The sequence below is a fragment of the Pelodiscus sinensis genome, chromosome 3 (assembly GCF_049634645.1).
Source record: "Pelodiscus sinensis isolate JC-2024 chromosome 3, ASM4963464v1, whole genome shotgun sequence".
Taxonomy (NCBI): domain Eukaryota; kingdom Metazoa; phylum Chordata; order Testudines; family Trionychidae; genus Pelodiscus; species Pelodiscus sinensis.
The window spans coordinates 7,952,127-7,965,518 of NC_134713.1; the positions used below are offsets into that span (position 1 = coordinate 7,952,127).

The 13,392-nt window shown below is 46.7% G+C and overlaps 1 long non-coding RNA gene across 2 annotated transcripts; it reads right to left on the bottom strand.

Moving 5' to 3' along the window:
- Positions 1-4,921: 4,921 nt before the first annotated feature.
- LOC102454684 (uncharacterized) lies at positions 4,922-11,647 on the bottom strand. 2 transcript variants are annotated; one of them, XR_012902222.1, is made up of 4 exons: positions 11,542-11,647; positions 8,777-8,864; positions 7,230-7,356; positions 4,922-5,142 (listed from the first exon to the last, which is right to left on the bottom strand). It is a non-coding gene; the product is annotated as an uncharacterized LOC102454684 (long non-coding RNA). The 2 variants fall into 2 exon arrangements; XR_001369193.3 differs by having other exon boundaries at positions 11,530-11,626.
- Between the last annotated feature and the right edge of the window lie 1,745 nt (positions 11,648-13,392).

Genomic DNA, 13,392 nt, shown 5'->3' on the forward strand with positions numbered 1-13,392 from the left:
ACTGAAGTGCTGTTTATCTGGGTAATGCAAAGAACATTGTAAACCGGAAAAATTCAGAAGGGAGCCCTTGCATTATCCTATATAAGATTAGTTACCCTCCCTTTTTAATTAAACAAAAGTTGGCTTCTTTTAATCTTGCAGAAGTGTGGCTAGGAAGCAAGGGGGTTGTTTCTATCACTCGTTTGTGTCAGAAAACCTTTAGTTTATTGGTTGAAACTAAAAATATAATACCCTAAAATATTCCTATCACATGCTATATACAAATCTAGGGTGTTTGTGGACCATGGTCCACACATCTGTGAGGGTTTCCATGAGCTCCTGTGGGAAAATCTCTTTTTGAGAATTGTTACAAATCCATTCAGTTTGTGGTCTCCAAGAGCTGGCTTCAATCAGTCTGACTCTACACTCATGCCACCAAGACCCTCTTCTACTCTTCATCTTCCATAGTAGAGTAACTTCTTTTTTCTTCTCAAGCTGCATGCAGGACTCTGACCTGACTTCATTTCCCCTATTACACTCACTGCTGTAAAACAGGAGTCACTCCACTGAAGCCATCATAACAACACTAGCATAAAACTGGTGTAAATTAGACTCAGAATCAAGTGGCAGGTATATGCTACGGCAAGGTCTTTGCTCTGGCTTCTTGCCTTGGGACACCTTCTGGTCCACAAATTAGTCAGAGACCTTCAGTGCAATCACTTATGCCTTTATTGTCACTTTCCCACCACCTTCTATTTACAGTCTTTAGAGTTCAACTTCCCTTTTCCTAGCTGCCTGAGCTCACGCTCAGCCACACCCTGACCCCTTGTTCCTTCTCCTTCCTAGCCCCAGTCCTCTGCCTTTTATAGCCCTCTGGCTAATGAGGCCCACAGCTGCTTCTATTAGCCCCTCAGGCCTGGGTTTGTTCAGCTGTCTGCAATCAGCCTTTTCAGCCAGGCTACAGTGGCAGAGCTCTGGCTTAGCCTGCTGTCTGTCACAGTGCCCATTGCAAAAAAAAAAAAAAAAACTGGCATAAACTCATACCCTCCCTGAGGCACCTTCTAGTGTCTTATTATTTCCTGCCTTATGTTCCTGGCACAGCACAAGGTAACCGCAGAAAGAAGGAACCTTACTGGTTCTTTGGTCGGCATTTTCTATTGCTTGCTGTCTTCTGTGAGCAGTAATTATCTCATTAGCACATCAGATGCCCCACAGGTGCAAACAATCCCCATTAAAATGTCCTACCCATATGCCGGTCTCCTTCCTACTCTAGCTACCCCCGGTCCCCTGGCACTTTCTTAGAAGCCAGGATGCTGGCTCCCAGAAGTGCCTTATTCATAGCTGCCCATGACACCCTCTCACACACGGAGAGGCAATGCTGCCAGTTCACCTGCTAGATGCACGAGTGAGCTGTTTGGCCAGGCACTGGGCCAATCTGGCAACGATGCAGGAAATTCCAACTCCCGAGCCAGTGACTGACTGCCTACCTGACATAACTGGGGTGTGGGTAGTTGGCCTCATGGCAGGAGCAAGAGTTGCAGCCAAGGATCAGAACTGGGTGATTTGGAATGAGGCAAGGCTCTGTTCAAGGCAGGAGTGGGAAAAGGTAGGAGGGTGGCTGGGAAGATGCAGAAACACACAGCCATAGGCAAGTGCTTTGAGCAGCCACTGACCTGCTCCTGCTGCTGGGCGTAAGCTAGGATCAGCTGGCTCTTCCCATGAGCCAGCAGGGACAGCCAATCAGGCTGTCCTCCTATAATTAGGCTGAGGTAGCATGGAGACGGGCTTTGCCTGAGGTCCTGATTCCTGACAGCCTGCCCCAGGAGGCAAAAGGTGGAATTAAAGCTGCCTTGTATCTTTCCTGCTGCTGCTTAAGCCACCCAAACATCTCTCTGCACTGCCCTTGCACTTCCTGTCCCAGGCCACAGAGAGCTCTGAATGGTCTGAGTCTCTGGGTTATATATGTATTTGTTGTCACCCTGGTAATGCCATGTCTGAAGGTGGGACAGTACGTACAGAAAAGACACCATGAACGTGGGCTCACACATGTCTATGATCCACATCCCAGTGTAACATGATTGAATTTATTACAGGCATAACTAGCCACATGTTTAAAAGTTTCAGAGGGGTAGCCATGTTAGTCTGTAACTGAAAAAAACTTTAAAAACAATGACTAGTCCCGCAGCGTCTTAGAGACTCACAAAAATGTAGACGATAAACTTGAAAAGGAACAAATAGTCTGGCAGCACTTTAAAGACTAACAAAACATGTGGATGGTATCATGAGCTTTCATGGGCACAGCCCACTTCTTCAGATAACCGGAGTTTTGAGTTTAGGATGTGCAGACCCAAAATAAATAGGGGAGAAGGGAAAAGGGGGAAGGAAAAAAAAGAAAGGGGTGGGAAACAAGGAGCAGAGGGTATGAAAATATCAAAGGGAAAAACAAGTAGGCAGAGCTGGTAGTCTATAAGCACCTAAAGACTGGATAGTTAAAAGAAGCAGATAAGGATCATAGGATAGCAATTAGATAGGAAGGGTACTAATGCAAGAATCTGCACAGACAAAGAGCTACTTGGCTACCCCCTGAAGCTTCTGAAAAATGTAGATGGTATATTATGAGTTTTTTTGGGCACAGCCCATTTCTCCAGATGAAGTTGGCAGCTGATAGAGGATAACACTTTGCACTTGTTTCAGGATCTTTACATGTCACTCTCCCAGCAATTGAAGGAAGCATCCTATTTTCAAGAAATTGCTGAGGACAGATGTAATCACAGCATTTGCAACACTGGCAGCCTCAGGTGATCAAAATCATGTTTTACTTACGTAGGAAATAAAAAAAGTTCTATATCCCCCCACAAACACAATCTATCCCCAGGTTGCAAATGATGGATAAATAAATAAAGATTGCCTATCTCCTAGAACTGGCAGGGACCTTGCAGGTCATCAAGTCCAGTCCTCTGCCTTCACAGCAGGACCAAGTACCATCCCTGACAAACTTTTGCCCCAAATCCCTAAATGGCCTCCACAAGGATTGAACTCACAACCCTGGATTTAGCAGGCCAATGCTCAAGCCATTGAGCTCTCCCTCCCCTATGTTGAGCTTCTGTTCTGTTCATTCCTTTTGGGGCACCTGGCATTGGCCACTGTCGGCAGATAGGACACTGGATGGACCTTTGGTCTGATCCAGTGTGGCCAGTCTTATGTTCTTCTTTATTAAGAAAGATGCTGTTGGCCCCTATCCATAAATGTCCCTCCACATCTGACTGTTCCTTGTCCGGCAATTCATTCTATCCCCTCACTGGCCTTCTGGGAGCCAGCACACTTGTCATGTCAAACGTGCAGGAGAGCTGGGTGTAATTGGAATAGGAAGTATCTGGGCAGTCTGAGTTTGGAAGTTTACTGGGGTCATTTGCATTTTTAGGGCATCTGACGAGCTAATGAGGTAATTAGCTCACCAGCTGGCTAGGCCACAGAAAAACACAAAGGCTACACCTACACTGGCATGATTTTCTGGAAATGCTTTTAACAGAAAAGCTTTCCATTAAAAGCATTTTCGGAAAAATCGCGTCTAGATTGGCAGGATGCTTTTCCGCAAAAGCACTTTTTGCGGAAAAGCTTCCGTGGCCAATCTAGACGTGGTTTTCCACAAAAAAGCCCCGATCGCCATTTTCGCGATCGGGGCTTTTTTGCAGAAAACAGTACTATGCTGTCTACACTGGCCCTTTTGCGCAAAAGTTTTTCGGAAAAAGACTTTTGCCCGAACGGGAACAGCATAGTATTTCCGGAAAAGCACTGATGATTTTACAGGAGATCGTCAGTGCTTTTCTGGAAATTCAAGCGGCCAGTGTAGACAGCTGGCAAGTTTTTCCGCAAAATCATCTGATTTTGTGGAAAAACTTGCCAGTCTAGACACAGCCAAACAGTATAAAATGCTGACCGAGATGCAGGTAAGGTCCCTTCTCTCTGCTACTACCTTTCTAGCTGCATAAGGCAAGAAATAATAATAATAATAATAATAATTAATAAAGATATTTTGAATGTGCCCTTAGGGAGTGTATATGATATTGAAGCCCCAGGAGGACCTAAAAGACAGGGTTTTGCAAGGGGGACACACTGCAGTTTGATTTTGATTTCAGTTGCTCCAGTTTTGTTCTAGTCTAACTATGATGGTTTCAGTGGAGTGACTCCTAAATTTACAGCAGTCAGTGTCACAGGGAAAAGAATCAGGCATGAGACCTGAACACAGCTTACCCCAATATTCTTTTCCTTCTCAATGTTGCAGACCAGGTTTTGGAGCAGGGGGAGGGGTGTGGAGTTAGTTGCCGTAGAGCAGTGTTTCTCAACCATTTTTATAAAGTACCCCTTTAAAAAAAGTTATAAGTACCCCTTTTAAAAAAAAAAAAATTATAAATACCCCCAGTACCTACAGTTTTCAGACACACATTTTTTTTCTACTATTGCAACACATTTATTTAAACAACTTAATTATAGCTAGGTGGGCGATGAAATTTTTGGGTGTCAAAAGTACAAAAATAATAAAGCACTGTAAAACTTAAAATAAAAATTCAATTTTCTCCAAATTTCTGTTGTGTTGACGTACTCCCGCCAGACTTCTCTCCAGTACCCCTAAGGGTACTCGTACCACAGGTTGAGAAACACTGCCATAGAACGCAACAGTTCAGAGTCAGTCAGTGACTGAACCCCTCTGACACAACACACTGAAAGGGTTTGTAAAAATTATAAGGATGAGAGATTTCTCCACAGGAGCTCGTTGGAACTGACAGAGGTGCGTGGACCATGGTCTAGAACCACCCAAGTGTGGAAATAACACATGATAGGGATGTTGGATGGTGTTAATTTTATAAAAATAAATAAAATGGCTTGGTAACAGACAAATGATAGAAACAGCTCCCTTGTTCCCCTGGCACACACTTCTCCAAGATTATCTCACACCAGCTTTCTTTTATTAACAGAAGAGTAACAGATCTTATATGGGTGATACAAAGGCTCTCTTCTGGAATTTTGCCAGCTGACAAGGTTCTTTACAGTCCCGATAAACAGCACGTTAGCCTTCCATTGAAGCAGGATCGGATGATTTAACTAGCAAGCAGCTATCTACCGGACTCCAAGACGTTCTGCTTAGACAATTAGCCTTGTCTCCATCTGTACATGCACAAAGAAAGCGGACTCAGATTTCTTGTTGTTTTCCATTAAAACAGCTTAATATAACGTTTGGCTTCAAACCACAGGAGGAAATGGCAAGTCACTGGATAGTGCATGAAGAGGTTCCTGGTTAATGCCGTCACGGGGAATTTATTGTCCCTATTGCAACAGAGCTTTAAGGGGAATAATATGAATTTAAAACGATGGTGGGCAACCTGTGGTCCTAGGACCACATGTGGTCCATCAGGGTTATATGTGAGGCCCATGAGACATTTTATTGATCACTGCCTGTGCATAGGGTTCCCAAATTCCACCAGTTGCCATCTGTAGGTGGGTTTTTTCCTAACATGCATGTAAATGCAAGGGCACATGAAGTGAGGTGCGTGCCGATTGCACACAACATTGATTGTGAGAGCCGTGCGGTCCCTCTGCATCCGATCAAAGCACTGTTACGCTTCAGTCAGCACCCCCCCACACACATACAAACACACAAATTTTAGGTATGCAAGTGCATTTACCAAAACTACCCTATCCTGGGACACCGTCTTTCGTTACAACCATCGTGCGGCCCACTGAGATGAAGGAGGGCAACCCACACAGCCCACTCACTAGCCTGGGCTGCCCATCGCTGATTTAAACAGGTGAAATGGCTGCCTAATAAAAACTATATAGAATAAAAGCAAGACTCCCATCCTGGAGAGCTGTTCTATCTCACACGCCATCCTAACTGAAGCTAAAATCACAGATCATTATTGAGGTGATAAATAATTTTCTCTTTTGGAAGGAAGGGAAATTCCAATTCCCTCTGAAGGCTGACTCCATTCTGGTGGCCGTTACATTTGAGCCGCTCCTGGAATGGCCATTCTAGTTGATATCCCTGGTTCCAGAGATGTGTTACTAATGACCAGTGGAACAGAGATCTCCTCACCTAGTTCTTTAAGGATTCCATAATTGAAATTAACCAGTTCTGTTGATTTAAAAATAGCTAGCTAGCTATGTATCCATCTATCGTGATTTAACATCCTTCTTATCCTTAGTCCAACTAGCCACAGATTCTTCCATGATGTCTTTCCCTCCCCCTATCCTATAGCTAAACTTAATCCTTTTTTAATTTAGATGGACGGCTATCTACCTCCCCTGTTTTCCATTTGGTGTTGATAATGTTTTATTTCTAATTGTTGCCTTTACTTCCCCTGCAGACTGATACAGAAAAGACTCAGAATCTGCCTGCACTCACCTCTCCAGATTTTGTTTTTTCCTAGCTGCTGATTTTACAATTGTATATAACAGCAATGTAGGCAGTGGGGAGTTTGGGCCGCATTCCCTGCCTGTATATGAAGCTTTGGCAGCCGATGGGGACTGTACAAGAATCAGAAAGAGATTTGCGGGGTGAGGGATTATCCCAAAGTCTGAGTAGCTCATGGCTGCCATGCAGGGCTCTGCTGTCCCTATTCCAAGCAGAGGTTGTCCTGGTGGTGTAGATGTTGCTGGAAGCTGTTGTGTCTAAGTGCTGCACCCCTGAATCTGCAGAGAATATGGGCACCTCCAAGCTCGGGAGAAGCCCACCAACAGTCAGGGGGTAAGGTTGTTCTATGCAAATGTAGCCACAGTGGTGGCTCTTATCCATGTTGGGGCCACGCCAGCTGTCACGTGGCCTACTATGTGGGCAGCACAGATGCATAGAGCCTGGCACAGATATAAAATTGGTATCCACATACACATTTGCAAACATGACCCATGGATATCTGCATCCGCACCTGCAGATGTGAATACCCGTAGATACAAAGTGCATATCTGTGCATCTGTGGGGTTCCAAATACAAAATTTGTATCCACATCTGTAGGCACAAAAAGGCGCCACAGATACCAGCATCCACGGCCGTAGGTGAGGATACTCATGGTTACAAAGCAGATATCCACAGATTTGCAGGGCTCTACAGATGCCACTTGAAACTTCCTTGGTCTTCGTGCTGGGCTACATGCACGGACCTCACCCCCCCCCCCCCAAATGTTAACCTTTGCTGTAAGGAGAGGAACAAATGTTTCTGTTCACACTGAAATCTTTGCTTTGTGGACTGCTGAACTTACGTTTTACAGCAAACGTTCCCGCGATTGCACCTTCCTCTGCGTATCGCATGACGAGGGCATGACCCAATGTAACAGATGCCCCCAAGATTTACACACCTCTTGCTGAGATCCTGAGCCTGTGAGAAATCTGAAGAGACAAAAGGAATAATCATCCTTCTGCAGGTAAATTAGGGCATGATTCACAGATGACAGGCATTTCCCATTCATTTATACCAGGCAAAATCAGCCCAGTTATCTTTAGGTGCAGAAGATTGTCACTGCTTTAGTACTGTATGTAGCCACGTGCAAATTCTCAGTGGCTGATGCTAAGAAGGGAGAAGAGTGAGTTAAATAACCTGGATTGCTGGCTATCAGAGGTACAGTTCTCTCATCCTTTGGTGCCTGAGCCTTTAAGGAGTAAAAAGGAAGTAGCTGCCCACCTCTTCACCTTCTTTTAGTAGCTCCAGCTGTAGTTTTGGTTCCCTCTGGCTGTTACAGTGATGTGCCAGGCAGCATCACCAATGGAATTTAGCCAGCTAGGATTCTGTGCTGCATCAGGATGACTATCATTTTTCAAAGAGAAGGAATTCCTGCCTCTCTGTGTGACTCTGAACACATTTTTTTTTCTGAAGACTCATTCACGAATACTTTCTTGCTGAGCAGTGGTCACTCTGAAGAACCTGCAGCGTTGAAAATGCTGCCCCCAGGCACACAACCAAAACTTGTAGAATACTCAGGTTGGAGCATTTTTAACAAGAGTTCATTGGGCAACTGAAACAGAGACGTGCCAGGGTGGCAAATACTACCCCAAACAGATGAGATCATTCCAAGGAAGGAAGCCAAACACATACCTATGGTAGGTTCTCAGAGAGCTGAGAGTGGGGGCCAAGACACTGGGATTAGGGACTATCATTTTATAGACCTGGGCTCTATTCCCAACCACGTAACTTCTCAGTGGCAAATGAGCCCTGACATTATAACAGAGGCTATGAAAGCACCGAGTTGTTAACACTAGCCAGCAGCAGAAGCAGCATTGTAAATTACAGTCTTCCAGCTGCCGGCTCTGTGCCTGCTCCTAGACCAAAGATATATTGGACGGGGTTGGCATGAATTCATTCTGTCTGTATCCAACCTAGTTGTCCAATTCTTTGATTGCCTGCTTCAGGAATACTCTACATTCCGTGCTGAAATAACGGGCTTGCTGTGAAGACGCGGGATAGCTATTTCAGGATACTCCGGTATCCTGAAATAGCATTGCAGTGTAGATGTAGAGTTGGAAGCAAATTATAGTGTTTACACTGCCCTTAATTCCAGGCAGGAATGTCCATTCTGACTTTATGAAGTACGAGGGTAAATTTTAAAAGCCCTTTAGGTGGAAGGAAAGGGTTCAGCAGTGTAAACAGACTTAGTACAAATGTGACCTTATGCTGACTACATCGTCCTAAGCTTGCAGTGTAGACCAGCCCTGAAGAGGCACTAGTGTTCATTGTAAAAAGAGAGGGTTAGACAATGTAAGTGCAGGCTAGAGATCCCTCTGCATCATCCCCCCCTTTTCATCGACATCTTACCTGGTGCAACCTGGAGCACCAGAAAGAAAATAGCGAAGAGCAGATAAAGGATCTTCATGGCTGGAGATGAGCAGGGATCTCAGCGTAGCTGCAGAGAAAATACAAAAAGACAGAGGGGAGACATTTATAGGTTGTCACCGAAGCATGGGGAGTCTCTGGGCCCACAGTCCCATACGCAGCCAAATGTGACTCTCCGCCAGCAAGTCGAACAGAAGGGCTGGGTCTACACTCGCAGATTCTTGCGCAAGTCTGGCCGTTCTTGCGCAAGAATCTGCAGAGCATCCACACTGCCCGCCCACTCTTGCGCAAGGAAATTTACAGAATGGCGTGGTAAGAGAGGGTTTCTTGCGCAAGTGCTACACTCTTCTTTCTCAGATATAAGCTCTCTTGCACAGGAGGGCAGTGTGGATGCTCGGCAGGGATTTCTTGTGAAAAAAAGCCCTATGGCTAAAATGGCCATCAGAGCTTTCTTGCGCAAGAGACCGTCCACAGTGCCATAAGCGCTCTTGTGCAAAAGCACAGCTCGCACATGGCAGTGAGGACGTATTCTTGCACAAAACTTCTTGCACAAGAACCCTTGCAGAAGATGTTCTTGCACAAGAAGCTGCCAGTGTAGACATAGCCAAGATGTATTCGTTCACAAGGATGCAGCATAGCACAGACTTATTAGCACAGGAACCAGGAGCAGCCAGTACAATCCATCTTCGGGAGTGGGAGCCTGAAGGGCAGGGCCCTGGGCCACTTCCCTGCGTCCTAAGACAGCAAAGACTCTCACACACACTCAGCACCTGTCTCACCCTTTAGGCAGCCCTGCCTCCTCCTTTGTTCAGCTTCCTGGGCAAAAGGTGTTATCTGGTTTCAACACACACACACACACCGCCTAGCCTCAGGTTACAAGAGAGCCTGAGCCATAGGTGTGTAATTGCTGAGCTAGGGCACCCTCAGGCAGCCTCCCCTACAATGAGAGTCACATCCAAAACCCCCATCACGCGCCGGGCTTCAGGGCAGTGCCCAGGGAAACTGGGGCACCCACACACAGAGACTGCGTCTACACTGTAGCCTTCTTCCGGAGAAGCCTATGCAAATGAAGCGCGGCACGGAATATCACCGTTTCATTTGAATAATTAATTAGCAGCCGTTTTTGTTCAAGAGGCTTTTGTGCTAAAAGGAGCCGTGTACACAGCTCGTTTTTGTGAAAAAGCCTCTTGCACAAAAATGGCTGCTCATTACATATGCAGTGAAGTGCAGTGATATTCCACGCAGCGCTTCATTTGCATATGCTTTTCTGTAAGAAGGCTACAGTGTAGACGTAGCCTGAGCTACCCCAATTTTAGACAACAATGGTTCAGTTTATTAGTGAAATAAAGTATATTTTATACCTGCTATTACAGCACACACCCATTTATCTGACAGGCCTGGGAGACAGCCAAATATGCAAGAGAAATTCAAGTTAGAATCCAAAGGGAACTCGAAAGACGAAGGGGTCATTCTGAGCTGCGCTTCACCCCTACATGCTGCAGTGAGAGTCGTTCCCATGGTGCTGTATGGGCAGAGCCCAAAGGGAGACACAGAGAAGGCAGAAGGAGGGAAAAGGAGAAGGAAGGGTAATGAAGCAAAGGGAGACAGGAGACTGTTTGGTGCTCCTTGAGTACTAACAGCTCCAGAGAAGAGAGCTGGCCCTACCCCTTACTATTTATACAGGGTTCTCCTTCCCTAACTCCTGCCCTGTGTCTCCCTTTGTCCTTTCTCTCCTTGAAAGCTTTTCCTTTCTGTCACTTCTCTGGAGCTGTCAGTGCTAAAGCAGCACCAAACAGTCTCCTGTCTCCCTTTGCTTCATTAAACTTCCTTCTCCTTTTCCCTCCTTCTGCCTTCTCTCTGTCTCCCTTTGGGCTCTGCCCATACAGCACCTTGGGAACGACTCTCACTGCAGCATGTAGGGGTGAAGCGCAGCTCAGAATGACCCCTTCCTCTTCCGAGTTCCCTTTGGATTCTAACTCAAGGATTCTAACTCATGTCAGGATTCCCTCAAGAAGCAGCAAGGAGTTTGTCTGCTTCTGTGGCTATTCCTCTGCTCTTCTTTTCCTTCCCTTTCTCTCTCCTCCACCCTCCTCTGCATTTCCTCATTCCCCATCCCTTCTGCCCTGTTCTCTTTTGCTAACTCCTGCCCTGTGTCTCCCTTTGTCCTTTCTCTCCTTGAAGGCTTTTCCTTTCTGTCTTTGCCTTAACCCCTTCCTCTGTCTCTCTTACCTGTTTGCTTTTTCTCTCCCTCCTCAATTATTCTTCCCCCTACCTTATTCCTACTTCTTCTTCCCTTTCCCCTGTCCTCATTGCTAATTCTGGAAATCCTCCCAAATCACAGCTCCCACCACGCTAAAGGTAGCTCAGCAGTGGGTGATTCACACAGCGCATTTGGGTAACTAGGCTTCCTTGTATAAAGGGAAGTCAGATAACTGGAATTATCCTGCCCATGCTCTTAACTCAGGTAGCTTTAAAATAGCCATGCTTGTATTTGCATAAATGAAATGCACGGAATTTTGCTACTTATCCATGAAAGCTGGAATGAAGGCCTGTTCTCCAGCACTGCATCACAGTGGCACCAAGTGGTTTCTCCAGACAGCTAGAGAGTTCATTCAATTAGTTCAGACACAGAAACAGTTATGACACCAATAGTCTTCTCTTTCTGCATCTCCCAACCATTTCCCGAGACAGACCTGTACAGGAAGAGATAGTAGAGGGATCATAAGGGAAACAACCTTAATAGTTACCAGCTTGGGGATGCTCTCAATCGACAGGTGATGACAGTCCCAGTTAATGTCTCTCATGCAGATCTATAAGCTTTAGTGAGTGGGTTTTGATGATACAAACTCTCAATTTTATACCGTCTCTGAAAGCTTGGTTTCTTCTTGGCCAACCTGTTGTGGGCCAATCAGAAAGCACCGTGCTTGTGGGGAAATTCTGAACAGTCCTACTACCGTTTGGATGTTGGGATTTTTGCAACTCTGTCTCTCTGGAATATTTAGGGTCGTTGTGCAAAACATCTTGTGCCATCCCAGATTGTGTAAACAATGTTAGGCTACAGCGGTTTGGGTCAAACATCTTGGCACATATAACGAACATCTGCTCATTTGTCTCTGATCAGCAACTTACTTCAACAGTCAACTTCCGATAGGCCTCCCTGTCTTTGGCCAATTTAACACAATGTTATATCTGTCTCTAACTGGCATTTTCTCTGTCAGCACTTTCAGCTGCCAGCAGAAATTTCCAATACTGTAAAGTCCTCTCACATTCCTTTTTTGATTAATTACATTTTTCATAAAAACTACGAGGAGTCCTGTGGTACCTTAAATACGAAGGGTATGTCTACACTACAGCGTTATTTCAAATTAACTTATTTTGAATTAGTTAGTTCAAAGTAAGCTAATTCGAAATAACGCATCTAGACCCAAAAAGTAATTCTAATTTGCTTTTTTCTAATTCGAATTAGCGTGTCCACACTGATTGGACACTGGGTCACATTTAAGGCCAGCTGAAACCGGTTCCAGCAGGGCATCAGGTCAGTAGTTGCTTTGTGTGGCTGCTATCTTAGGTTATCTGATGCTCGTGTTTAAATGGACCCCCCCGGACAGCCGGTTCTCCACTTTTTCTCTTGCTTGCCTACCTCGCCGAGGGACAGCAAAGCGTTTTCCTCTCTTCCTGCCTGTTTCAGTCGTTCTCATTGGGGACGGCGCTGCACTTGGCACCATGGTGTCCGAGTTGGCCCTGGGCATTTTGGTGCCGTTTTTGGACTTGTTGCTGCAAGTGTGTGGAGGGTGGGGCAGAAGGGACGGGGGGTGGAGGAAGTGGGAGGGAGAGCAAGGGTAGCCGCAGGGGCTGGAGCAGGATAAGGCAGGAACCTGTCCACCAGGGTCTGGAGATTACCTCTGAGGGTACGGCTCTGCTCCTCCAGCACCTGCAAGCTCTGCTGCCACAGCTGCAGGTCCTCACAGACCCAGTGCTCCAGGTTGCAGAGATGCTGCCCCAGTAGCCACAGGTGCCGCCGCTGGTACTCCTCCTAGTCACAGGTGCGCCTGCTGGCCCGGGTGCAGGTGGTTGTTCCAGGCGGGGGGGTGTGCCCTGCACTAGCAGGTGCTGCAGTTGTGGTGAAACAAGAGCAGTGGTCAGTTCTCCCTGGGGACACAGTGGGTGAAACCCAGCCCCCCTCTGCAAGGTGAGGTCGGCGTGTGGGGGATGGGCCAGGGCCTCTGCATAGCACCCAGCTGCTGCTCCATGGTGGGCAAAGCCCAGGCGCACGGTCCCAGGACTCCCTCTCTCCCTCCCCCACATAAGGGGACCATGATGGCACTCACATGTGGAGACCTCCCCGGTCTCAGACGACACAGCTGCTGGGCTCTGTGGGATGACTTGGGGGTTCTGGGTCCTGGCCAGACTCCCTGCAGGCTCCTGTGGCTCCTGGCTGTCATCCTCCTCGTCTTCCTCCTCTTCCCTTTTTTCAGGGGCGGGGCCCTCTGCCCCGGTTTCGATCACCACCCGGGGGCAGGGACTGCGTGACCCCCCAGGATGTGGTCCAGGATCTCGTAATGAGGGCAGGTGTCTGGGTCGGCCCCTGGTTGGGAGGC